At 39.0% G+C, this 12,343-nt stretch overlaps 1 protein-coding gene across 11 annotated transcripts in view; it reads left to right on the plus strand.

Annotated features, from left to right (window-relative positions):
* Positions 1–6,237: 6,237 nt before the first annotated feature.
* Positions 6,238–12,343, plus strand: part of DTNB (dystrobrevin beta) — a 193,838-nt gene continuing 187,732 nt past the window's right edge. For all 11 annotated transcript variants that reach the window (XM_070734931.1, XM_070734933.1, XM_070734932.1 and 8 more), the window contains exon 1: positions 6,238–6,377. The gene's annotated coding sequence lies outside the window, so the exon portion shown is untranslated. The remainder of the gene's footprint in view (positions 6,378–12,343) is intronic.

Here is a 12,343-nt window from a genome sequence, read left to right on the forward strand (position 1 = left end):
TCACTACTAATTCCCTTTCCATCAGTATTCTGCCAAATACCTTCTTAGAAACATTTAGCAAACTATTCCCCTTATTATTTTCACGTTCTCTCTTGCTGTCTTTCTGCCTGTACAAGAGAAACAGTTCAGCATTATTCAAATAGGTACAGAAACTTTCATACATAAACAAGTTACACAGCATATCCATAAACAATATTCACGCATCCATAGTATGGCTTATTTTAAGTAATTCTAAATGAATGACAAATTATAAACTTAGACAAGGTCATGTTGTTACAGAAAAAAGGTTGATTGTTCCTTTGGAATTGATTAGCAAGCTGAAACTACTGTATTTGGGGCATGTTCAGTGATGGGCTCCTATGGGAACGGTCAGGAACGCAGTTCCGGTAGCGAAATTTGGAGCTCCACCCCAGAGCACCCAATTTGCACTGAAAGTCGTTGAAACAAAATGCATAAGCCACGCCCACAGTGGTAGTAAAAATTTTGGTAGCCCATCACTGGGCATGTTATATGAATATATAATGCTTGGTAAAAATGAATGAAATTGTAGAAGTCCGCGGAGAGGGGCAGCATAGAAATCCAATTAATAAAATAATAAAATAAAGAAATAATGACATACTGTGGATAGACGGAATCAAATGAATTTTTAGAATGCCCATGGAAGAGTGCCAAATTATTACTAGAGGCAGGTGAAAAATGACATTTGTTGATACTGTCACTAGAAGTAAAAATCCAATTTAATGCACCTATTTCATTGTTAATCTGAATAGACCCAGGAGCTACCTAAAGTTTATATCAGGAGGCTTAGTAATAATTTTGGCAAGGTACCTACATTGAACAGGTTTATCACTGACAGCTTTATCTGTTGCTTGGCAAACATTTTGAGATGGTGAAAGGAAATCTACCGTCAATTGCACATTTGTTTGTTTGGTTCACTAATTTCAAGGGAAATATTTTTTCTCAATAAAATGATTGCCGGTAGATGTACAAAATAGTTCAGGTGTGCTTTTTAAGATGTGTATGTGGATTTTAAGTAAAGTTTGTTATTGAGATGCATCTGATTTTGAAATTAAACTAAAGCTGAGATTTAATTGTACACATCTAAATAAAAATAATAATAATTATTATTATTACTATTATTATCATCATCATCATCATTATTATTAGGCATCTGCTTTTCTTTCCCTCCAACCCAGCCAACAAATCCTGGATTTTCTAGATGTAGTTGCCTTTATTAACATTCTATTTCCAGTTGCCCCATTAAATTAAGTGCAGCAAAACAAACAAACAAAGAAGCAATCAAACAGCTCCTGAGAGACTAACTTTATTTTTGCTAGCTGTTGCCTGTAGCTCACTGATTGGTCAAATTGTCTGTGGGGGTTCTATATATTGCTTACTTCCTATGTCGCTTTATCATACTGCTGCTTGTGATCATAATTTACAACCATTGAGACTTTTTTTTGCTCTAAACCATTAAGTTCTCACAATAGATCAACAATCTTATCTTCCTGCTATAGTTAATGGTTCTTTATAACTTTGTCTTGATTAGTCTAATTTATCCTCCCTCTCAAAACTGCTTTTACTGGATCTTTGTCAATTGAGATTTCAATTATACAGTACTAAATGGCCATTATATATATATACATGCATACATACTTTCATTCATACATACATACATACATATCTCTCTATATATACTGTATATCAGCAGTGATAAACCTCTCTTTCTGTCTGAACTCTTCTTTACATTTATCACTTTTCTCTCTCCATAGTCCTCTTTCAATATTTATATTTATGATATATGCCCCAACTTTCTACCACAGAGTTTTCAATGTTAAATATAAATGGTGCATCTATAAATAGGTTTCTCAGAATGGATTTTTCAGCCTTGTAATCAAGCATAGTAATATACACTATAATGAAACTAATGCTTCAGCTCAAGAAGATGCTTTCAACAGTATTTTTTTTAAGTATAATTGAAAAGTCTACATAGGATACAACAATAATTATGTTGGATCAAACAATATTTATATCAGTATGAGTTATATCTCTATATCAATTAGAAATAGCCCTCATGACCCCCACCAAAGCGGAGGCAGTAATCAAGGCGTTATAGAGACTTTTCTCCATGCACAGCCTGCCCGATGTTCTGGTTTCAGACAATGGGCTCCAATTTACTGCCTAACAATTTGAAATTTATTATAACAGGGGATCAGACATGCCCTTTGCTCACCATTTCATCCTTCCCGCAACAGTCAAGTGGAGAGAATGATGAGATCAGCAAAAGAAGCCCTTTCACACAGGGGCCCAGGCGATTGGCAACCCCGAATTGATAACTTTTTATTAGTGCAGCATATCACTCCTAGTGCCACCACTGAAGTCCTTCTGAACTTCTAATGGGTCGCCGACTATGATCCCACCTAGATCGGCTACACCCTAACTGCTCTGCCGAGGCTCCAGTCTCCCATAGTCAGCTCTGACCCTTTAGTTTTGGGGATCCTCTCTGGGTTCCTGCCACAGTCACAGGGATCACTGCCCCTCACTCTTACTGAGTAGAGCTCGAGGACAGTAGAAGCTGGAGGCAGCATGTTGACCAATTCCAAGGCCAACTCAGTTGCTCCATTCTTAGACTATCAGAACTAACATCTGAGACAACTGCCTAACCAACAAGAACAATCATTCCAGTGATGAGTTCATACCGGTGTGCTAGGATGTCACAATTCAAAGTGTTGGTAATGACCTTTAAAGCCCTACATGGCATTGGGCCAGAATACATCTGGAACCGCCTTCTACTGCACAAATCCCAGCGGCCAATAAGGTCCCACAGAGTTGGCCTTCTCCGGGTCCCGTCGACCAAACAATGTCGTTTGGCAGGCCCCAGGGGAAGAGCCTTCTCTGTGGTGGCCCCGGCCCTCTGGAATCAACTCCCCCCAGAGATTAGAACGGCCCCCACCCTCTTTGTCTTTCGCAAATTACTCAAGACCCACCTTTATCGCCAAGCATGGGGGAGTTAAGATATTCTTTCTCCCTAGGCCATTACAAGTTATGCATGGTATGTTTGTGTGTATGTTTGGTTTTAATATAAGGGTTTTTAGTTGTTTTATTAATTGGATTGTTACATGCTGTTTTTTTATCATTGTTGTTAGCCGCCCCGAGTTTGCGGAGAGGGGCGGCATACAAATCCAATAAATAATAATAATAATAATAATAATAATAATAATAATAATAATGATGATGATGATGTGCCATTCTGGTAGTGGCCTACCAATTGCACAATTTGCATGTGAGGGCTCCAATGCTGTCTTTGTTGGTCTGTTGCACAGCACCATCTTTTTTTAGAATTGTTGGCCTTTTTTGGCTTCCTGCGCAGAAGCAAAATCTCATGAGAGAACCCTCACATGTGTCAGATTTGGGCGCATGTGCAGAAGCAAAAAAATCACCAAAATTGCATGTGCGCAAACATCCTCTCAAGAGATTTTGGCGCTTTTTTGCTTCCTGCACATGCATGGAAGAAAAATTGCGCGAGGGGTGGCTGCCCCTGGTGATCTTGGGAGTCTTCTCCAACATCAATGTTCAAAAAGATCAGGTTTGCTGATGACGCTAAATTGCTCCTGGACATAAAACAAAAGATCTGAAAAGGAATTTACTGTAAAAAAAGAAGTGACATGTTAGGACTAATAAGAAACAGTACTGAAAGTAGAAAAAGTAGAGATGCCAATATCATGATGTCCTTATAAATAATAATTGTGCAACTGCATCTGGAATATTGTGTGCAATTATGGTTACTATACCTCAAAAAGGATATGAATAGTGCTGGACAGAAACCATGTGGGCTGGCATTTGCCACCTAATAGAATTTCAAAAATGTTCCCCAGCAAATCACCTAACTGTTGGAAGTGTAAAAAAGAAATAGGCATATATTATCATTTATGGTGGACTTGTCCAAAAGCAAAGAGTTATTGGAATATGGTGGAAAGATAGTTAAGAGAAATTACACAACAAGAAATCAAGAAGACTCCAGAATTTTTTCTATTAGGTATTTCAAATAATAAATACAAAAAAGAAATATATTACTTAATAATTCATATATTAGTAGCGGCTAGGATTGTTTTTGCACAAAGATGGAAAGAAATGGAAACACCGAAAGAAGAAGAAGTACTTAGGAAAATTATCAAATGTGCAGAGCTAGATATGATGACGAGGCGGTTAAATAACCAAGAAGAATCTGAATTTTATAATATATAGCAGATGGTATATATCTGGTGAGATAAAAAAATGTATAAGAATGTTGAAATATAAAGTCAAAGAGTTAAACTTACTAGAAAGAACAAGTTATGTAGAGATGCTTTACATTAGAACTTATTTATCTGATTTGATCTAACTTATAATTAGTTTTTCCTTTTTGTATAAAGAAGACTTCTACTTTTGAGCCGAGCAACTGTAGCTCCTTTTCATGTTATTTGTTTTGTTTTTTAATGTTTGTTTGTAATGTCTTGTTTTCACAAAATAATAAAAATATTTTTTTTTAGAAAAGAAACCATGTGGGCTGGCCAGTGTCTCATTTTTGTTGTAAATGCAAAACAGATGCAACTGAATGCTAGAAAATGGTTACATTAAATGAACAATAAAACCAGAGATGGTAATCTCGTCTTCAGTAATTGTAAATAGATAGGGAAATTGTATCTCTTTGAGGGGAGGGGAGGCCAGGCACCTTAACCCAAACCCAAACCCTTGACATGAGTGAAGTCAAGTTGGTCACCTTTATGCAGTCACATGACCTTTAAGCCACCCCCCCCTCGCATGATCGTCAAGGCCCTCCCACCTGGTCATATGGTGTGGTAGTAATATTTTTCACAGCCCTTCATTGACTCTATCATTCATGTCTCTAGAGCAGTGATGGCGAACCTATGGCACGGGTGTCACAGGTGGCACGCAGAGCCATATCTGCTGGCACGCGAGCTGTTGACCTAGCTCAGCTCCAACATGCATGTGAGTGCCTGCTAGCTGATTTTTGGCTTACACAAGAGGCTCTGGGAGGACATTTTTGGCTTCCAGAGAGCCTCTGGCGGGTGGAGAAGGGCATTTTTTCCCTACCCCAGCTCCAGGGAAGCCTTTGGAGCCTGGGGAGGGCAAAACACGAACCTACTGGGCCCAACAGAAGTTGAGAAACAGGCTATTTCCAGCCTCCAGAGGGCCTCCAGGAGGAAAGGGAACCTGTTTTCATCCTTCCCAGGCATCGTATTATGGGTGTGGGCACTCACACATGTGTGATAGCGCACACCCACGCTCTTTCTGCACTCGAGGAAAAAAAGGTTCACCATCATTGCTCTAGAGTCTAGATTCTGAATAGTTTTGTTTGTGGCAAAGAGTCATATATAACTACAGAGATAAAGCCAGCCCAATCCTATAGTGTTTAGTTTGTCAGGTGTAGGCAAAGTTGGCTCTTGTATGGCATGTGAACTTCAACTCCCAGAATTCCTGAACTAGCATGATTGGCTCAGGAATTCTGGGAGTTGAAGTCCACAAGTCATAGAAGAGTCAACTTTGCCTATCCCTGGTGTGACAGAAGGAAGATGTATCTCTCCAAGCAGGAAAATGAGGACTGATTTCAGGAGAGGACTAAAAAAAAACATCAAGCCGCTCGGACGGGAGACGAAGCTCAAAAGGCCGCAGGCGCAAGCTTCCTCATCACCATAGCAACGTACGGAGGTTGCGTACGCCCGGACGGGGGGGGGGAAGGACGGCGTAGCAAACGAGCAATTGTTGACGCGCGCGACTGAAAAAAAATCGTGACGCGCGCAAGAATAAACGAGGCCTATTGGGTAGATTCACGTACGCGTGCGCCAATTCCTGCCCGTGGGACATTGTGCGGCTGAAAGGGAGGGGAGACAAAAAATAATTGAACGCGTTTTCCTTCTCCGGTTTCTGATTGGCTTAACCATCACGTGGTCAACGCTGGGAGGGCGGGACTTTTGCGGGTGCTTCTGCCTTTTTTTTTTTTTTGGTTATTGGCGAAACTCTTGGCTAAGTCCCAAGAAGGCTGTGAAGACGTCCCTCGGGTTGGTTGCTCACTTAACCCCTCCCCTTTTTGTGTCCTTCCTTCCCCTCCCTATTTTTGCAATCGCTGTCGGGATTGGACAGGTTGAAAAGAGGCGGGACCTCCGCGACCGAGGGCTTAAACCGGGTTGGTTGGATGGTCGGCGGCGGCTTGCGAGCGGAGCGCCTGTGGGGAACGGAGGAGAGCGGCGGGGTTGTGAGGGGGGGCGCTAGCGCTGGCGCGCGCGCAAGCGGAGGAAGGGAGGCGAGGATAGGTTGGTTGGCTGGCCCGGTCAGCCGTTCCCTCCGCCCTCCCGCGGAGAAGAGGGCCCGGTGGAAAAGTAAGTGCCCGGGTTTCGGCGCGGGAGGGTCCGCGAGAGAGCCGGGCGGGGAGGGTAGTGAAGGGGGTCTCTCCACCTTTAGCCGGTTGATTCGCCACTCTGCCGGGAAGCTCCATCTGCATGGAGAGGGCGCAGAGGGGGGGGGAGGTTCTTGCGCCCCGGGAGCGGGTGGCCGCCCGCACAACGTCAACCGGGCGTAAGGTTTGCGCGGGGGGTGCCAACCGAGCCGTGCTCTCTATGGGCGCGCATATGCTCAGTTTGGCCACGGTGCAGGTAATGCTCGCTGCAGCAGCAGCAGCAGCGCTCCAACCCGGTGTGCAAAAAGAAAAGGACGGGAATAATAATCCCTTGGGCTGGAGTTTGCCTTTCCCCTGGAGGAAGGAATTTCAGAACGCTGGAATATTTATGTGGATTCCGTAGATGTGCTCTGGTGTATATTGCGGTCGGGATCTTATTCAAGCTTGCACGAGGACCTTTTTCAGGTCCATCGTTAAGTGACCATTAGCACTTCTTTAAAAATTCGTGTAGTGGAGCTCAGCGTTTTAACGGAAAGAGCAGAATGCAGAGTTGGAAGGGACCTTGGAAGTCATCTAGTCGTTTTAATGTATAATTTTATGTACACCGAGAGCATATGCACCAAGACAAATTCCTTGTGTGTCCAATATGGTCAATGAAAATTCTATTTGTATTCCATTCCATCCCTGGTCCTATCCTATTCTTTCCTATTCTATTCCTCTTCTATTCTATTCTTCCCTATTCTATTCTTTCCTATTCTATTCTTCCCTATTCTATTCTTTCCTATTCTATTCTATTTCTATTCTATTCTTTCCTATTCTATTCTATTTCTATTCTATTCTTTCCTATTCTATTTTATTCCTATTCTATTCTATTCTATTATATTTCTGTTCTATTCTTTCCTATTCTATTCCTGTTCTATTCTTTCCTATTCTATTCTTTCTTATTCTATTCCAATTCTGTTCTATTCTGTTCAGTCCTGATTTCATTCAGTAACTTTTTGTGACCAGTTTCACATCATTTTTAGATCTGCTAGAGATGTAGTATGACCCATGGTACCATGTTTTCCCGAAATTAAGACCCTGTCTTATATTTTTTTTGAACCCTGAAACAAGCACTTGGCCTTGTTGCCATGCACTCCAAAGCCCAATTGGGTTTATTATCAGGAGATATCTTATTTTGGGGAAAATAGGGTAGTTGTAATGTACCAATGGGAAAAGGAATCTTCTGTGGAATTGTAGGGCTGAAGTTATAGGCCTCAATGGATTAACATATTTTGTTAAGATGTAATTCCTTTAATAATGGTTTACTCATTAAACCATATTATGAGGGGCTCATAATATTATTAACCATATTATGAGGGACTCATAATATTATTAACCATATTAGGGGCTTATAATATTATTAACCATATTATGAGCGGCTCATGAGAGGTTAAATGATTAATCACGATTTACAAATCACAGGGATGCATTTGACAGAACACACAAAATTAGAACAAAAGAAACCTTCCCATGGTTTAACATCCTATAATGTGTAGTTTAGCCTGTACATGACAGTTTTTAAACTTGTCAAACTAAAAATGTTTCTAATGCTCTTTTTATTATTTCTAAATCCTGTGGGATAATGAGATTGAAACAGAAATAATGTAAACAGTACATCTCTTCTGTTCATTCTCTGGTGTAACAACCCAAGAAGGCAAGATGCTTCTTTACTACACGGTAACTAATAAAGTAACTTTTAATTAGATGGCTATTAGAAAAACTGCAAATCTCAAGAGGAGCAAGGCAAGTGCATAATATATTAAAATATCTGGCTTTCTTTTGGTGCAGTCTAAATTCCACGGCCTGGTCTGTGATGAAAAAAGCTGATCATCACACCTTTGCTGAGAAGGAATTTATCACATGAAGAATCTCTGCTGAGAATTATATTACTAAAAGACATCCATCTTGCATGATTATTTTTTGGTTGGTGTTGGCAGGAACTCCAGTTTGAGCTGCAAAATGGAAGTCAACCATAGGGCAAAACTCTGCCTGAGCCATGCTCCTTGGTTATTACTTGGGTAAATCAGCACCAGTTGCTGATGGACAGCACAATACATGGCTTATTACGGTACTTTTGCCTTTAGGAAACGCTTTCCCTTTGGGAATAAAGTGGACGGTACCTGTAAATAAGAGAGTTTTTATTTTTGTCTTTTTGTAATTGGAGCATGGCCTTGAAAGGCGTAACTTGAAACACAATTATTTGAAAGACTGCTTATACGTATATTAAATGGCCTAGGGCCCTAGGCCTAAGGGCCACAATGAAGATCTTGCTCATATATCTGCTAAATAGAACAATGAAGTTGGCAAGAACAATTAAGATTACCATTTTGCTAATACAGTAGCTACAAAATAGAAATGGTTGCATGCAATATTGTATGTGCCCAGTTTTCTTATTATTTCTTAATTTAAATAGTTCCACCTACCAACACTTTGTTTTGGGTTAATGAATTTAATTCTTATTTGAGTATATATTTGAATGTGTTGTGCTATTTTCAACTTTAAAATAATTTTTTAAAACCAAATTGTAAGATAGCTGTATAATATTTGAATGGCTCTAAAAGATGAAATATTGATAGAAAAAATAAGAAATAGAATCAAACTTTGAGAACTGATTTTACCACTTCTTAATTATGAAAAATAGGATGTAGATTAATTGATCCAAGCAGATATTAAAGCTATCTGTAGGACTTACAGATAAAACGATAGCTATGTGTTGTGTTGTGCTATTGAAGCTGGAATATTGAATTGTTCAGGGGGCAGGATAGTTTATAGCCAAGACTTTTTTAAAAAAAATAATAAAAGAAAAATAAAAGATTGATCTCTGGACAAGACCAATTGATTGAGGTGAGAGCCTGAGACTTTAAAACAAGAAGATCTAATAACAAGGAGAATAAAGAAAATGTGTGGAGTCAGCAGTGGAAGTGAAAGAGAGGAATTGAAGGGGAACTAAGGTGAAGGCCAAAAGAGTGGGAGGACTTTAGGAAAGTCCTAAGAAAGAGGTATGATAGGAAGGATGGACAAGATGATGTTAATTTTTTTTAAAAAAGGAAATGGAACAATGTGATGGCTTAATGATATATAGAGAATCAAAGACACTTGATCAAAAAACATTTTGATTGCTGCCCTGCATGATGTGAGAGTAGAAGGCTGGTAGTGCTGAGTCAAAAACCTAAAATGGCATAACATTTCTAGATCATAAAATTTTACTGGTTAAGGTTCTACTTGTTGGGACTAGGTGTTCAGTGCGTTTATTTAATATCATGTAGAGGTTATAATTCTGGACAACTACTTGTTCATTATCTTAGCTAGAAAAATGAGCTTTGTTTTACCTTTGTTCAGAGCTATTCTGGGATATTTTATTGTTATATTTGTTTGTATTAATATCCTACCTTTTGCATGTTTATTCCACCCTTTCTGTGAAAGCTCAAGGCAGTTTACACAAGGGGATCCTTAATTATAAACATCATAAAAGCCTAAAAGGTAGATTGATCTAAAGAGACAGGTTGACTCAAATTCAAGCAAGAAACCTTGTGAATGAGTGGGAGTCTGAACGTGGGTCTTTCTAGCAAAGGCATCCACAGCAAACCAAAATTAGATCTGCATAGTAACATCACGATGCAAATCCCACTATTATGCACTTGTGTCCTGACACATCTTCCTTTTACATAAATTGTGTTATTCACTACTGGTATTTGCTAGACAGTTTTAAGAAATGCCTATAACCTATATTTACACACACACACGTACACGCCTGTCCTCCATAAGGATGTTTGTGTGAGATATTTTATATACAAAAGATCAATTTTAATAGGGATGTGTATTGTTTGAAATAGTCCTTGTTTTTCATTAGTTCTCAATAATTATACAGTTTTCTTAAGTGTTCACCTTGTTACAAATATTTGAACTTATTATTTCACCGATATAGCTAATTTTCTAATCTAGAGGATAAATTATAGTACAATGGTACAAAAAGGCATGGATAATGTGTTTGTAATGGTATGAAAATAAGCATGCATCTCCTATCGGTGATAGGCAAGATTTGCTTTTAAGGTAGTATTGATCAGACTCTTGGAAGTTTGAACTTATTATTGAAACTGAAATCTTTTCTATCTTTACAGTCTTTTTCATTTGACTGTTTAAAAATGGGTCCATATCTATACTAATTAACGAGAATTTATTTGTAAGAAGGTGTTGAAAATTGTATTGAAATACATCTTGTGAACATTTGGTTGCCTTTGTTCATATCCTTGAAAAATGATGAATCATTTTAAAAGTTATTTAGAATGCAGAGGAAAAGGTTGGATATTGGCAAAAGTTAATATAATGTATACATTCTGTTAATTTTTTTCATTGTTAAAATTATTTTGTTTTCATTAATTTTACACCACTGCAGACATGCATATGAGCACATATAGTATACAATATTAAATACAATTATTTAATAAAAAATAGTAAATGTAGTTCCAACTTTGACTAACAATAGTTTCAACACATGTCCATCAGGATTCCAGTTAATGTGCAGCCTGTGAGCTATGGGCTGCTTGCAGCCCAAATATAATGCAATGCAATGCAATATAGTACAATACATATGATAGAAATTTGTTATTTATATGCATTATCTACGGTATATTATAAATTCCTATTCAGGCCAAAACAATGCCTCTTTATGGCCCCAGCAGGCAAACATTGAACACCCATGAATTATCTGCTTTCCTACTTTAGAGCAGTTTTTCCCAACCTTGGCAACTTGAAGGTATCTGGACTTCAACTCTCAGAATTCCCCAGCCAGCGAATTTTGGGAGTTGAAGTCCAAATACTTTCAAGTTGCCAAGGTTGGGAAACACTGCTTTAGAGAATAGAAAATTGTACTGAAGTGACCAATTGAGTTTCCCACTTCCTTATTTCAACCACAGTTGAAAGTTACATACATAGACTGATTTTTAAATAAAAAAATAAGGGATTGTGGGATAAGTAGGTAGGTTGGTAGGTAGATAGGTAGATAGATAGATTGATTGATTGATTGATTGATTGATTGATTGAAGGAAATGTATGGCACTTTCTACCCTCTGAGTTCAGAAACAATGTTGGAACTGGTAACTCCTTTGTATGTTGATTCTCCTATTTTACAACATAAGCTTTACAAGCACCAAAGCTTCTAAAGAGGATACTAACTGCAACTACTGTACAATTGGGGCAGATGTGGATATTTAAGGTAGGACACCCACTTCTAAAGAAATGTTTTAATTCTATGGAGAATAAGCTCAGTAAGTCAAATGAGAAGTATTGTTTGGAGCTGTACAAATGGTTTGGATTACAAAGAGTGGGAATAATGGTGCATTTTGTGTTGAAAGGTCAAGAGTAGATTTGCCCATGGCTGTCTCCCACGCAATTGCAACCCATAGGAAAGGACTTTAAGTTATTTGTTGGCAGCATATCTTCGAACCTCTATAAATTTCCATTGCTTCCATTTTCTGAGCACAAGCATCACTTCAATATAGTTCTGTGTTTACTCTGCCCTATGTTTTATACTTTTTAATCCAACCCACACCCACAACCAAGAAGGCTTATAAAAGAATAGGAAACATGGCTTTCCAAGATTTACTGAATTTTTCACCCTTTACTATTGATTTGATTTTGATATGATTGAGCTTGTACTTGCTGGAAACATAGACATCCAATGGGAGCAAGAGGTGACAAAACACAGTAACAGATTGACAGAGTTTGAAGGGACCTTGCAGGTCATCTAGTCCAGAGGTCCCCAACCTTTTTTGCACCAGGGACCGGCTTTAAGCTAGACCAGTTTTCCATGGCCCGGTGGGGGGGGGGAGCTAGCTGTCAGCGGCGCCGTAAAAGGGGCGATCAAGAGAGGAATGGGTGAATGAATGGACGGAGGGTGGGAAGGAAGGA

This window comes from Erythrolamprus reginae, chromosome 1 (assembly GCF_031021105.1).
Source record: "Erythrolamprus reginae isolate rEryReg1 chromosome 1, rEryReg1.hap1, whole genome shotgun sequence".
NCBI lineage: Eukaryota > Metazoa > Chordata > Lepidosauria > Squamata > Dipsadidae > Erythrolamprus > Erythrolamprus reginae.